The sequence below is a fragment of the Aplysia californica genome, unplaced genomic scaffold, assembly GCF_000002075.1.
Source record: "Aplysia californica isolate F4 #8 unplaced genomic scaffold, AplCal3.0 scaffold00217, whole genome shotgun sequence".
In the NCBI taxonomy this organism is placed as follows: Eukaryota; Metazoa; Mollusca; class Gastropoda; order Aplysiida; family Aplysiidae; genus Aplysia; species Aplysia californica.
The window spans coordinates 828,379-829,376 of NW_004797487.1; the positions used below are offsets into that span (position 1 = coordinate 828,379).

The 998-nt window shown below is 33.8% G+C and overlaps 1 protein-coding gene across 1 annotated transcript in view; it reads left to right on the forward strand.

The window, feature by feature from the left end:
* Positions 1–998, forward strand: part of LOC101845001 (tubulin beta chain) — a gene marked incomplete in the record, with an annotated part of 37,127 nt that overhangs the window by 1,003 nt on the left and 35,126 nt on the right.

Sequence of the window (998 nt, forward strand, 5' to 3'; positions counted from 1 at the left end):
AATCTGATAACATTACTGCATTAAATGACCACGCAGGAAGATAACAAGTCACTTTAGAAGCAAAGTAAGGCAATTTTAATTAGAATCTAAACTAGATCTAGATCTAGAATCTAGATATAGATCTAGATTTTGATCTAGATCTAGATCTAGATTTTCTAGTTTAATTTAGGGGGTATAAATAATCTAGAATCTAGATCTAGACTAGATTCTAGATCTGATATCTAGATCTAGATCTAGATCTAGATCTAGATCTAGATCTAGATCTAGAATCTAGTCTAGTTCAAATACATAGTGAAAAAAATCAAACAGAATTTTTCACAACTAAAATCCACATTTTCCTACTCTTCATCACTCATTCCTCTGATCTTTCCAACTTTCACACAGTCCACATGCCACCTTCCATGACATTCTAAATTCTTCAAACTGCAACCAAATAATCTCTAAATTTGAGTCTACTTCTTTTCTTAGTATTCTAAAATTCTACTAGATTCTAGATCTAGATCTAGATCTAGATCTCTAGATCTAGATCTAGATCTAGACTATAGGAAGGACTTCCGTAACGAGCGACCACCCCAGCCTAGATCTACGCATTAAAGAAGGGACTTTTGAATGGGATATGTAAAAGATAGGGTTTAGTATTTGGTTGGGCAATAAAGAAAGAAAACTAAATTTGTGTTACTTTGTATTCCTATTGCCTTCCTTTGACTCTTCACCTGGAATAGGTATTATTAGTGACATGTTAACATCTCACAGCATACACAATAATATGTCATGATTAGAAAAATCAGTAGCGTGGCTGGTAATCGAACCTGTGAGTGAGGGAAGTAAATATGATTAGTAGTCCAGCAGCATAACCACTATGCCAAACAGCTGGTGGTAGGAATGAATGAAAAAAAGTTCTTATAAACCTACTTGAGTTAAGTGTGAGTGTATCACCTTTTAAAATTCCCAAAACGCAATTATTTTTTTTACATCAAATGGTTTTGACGAGGTTCCTT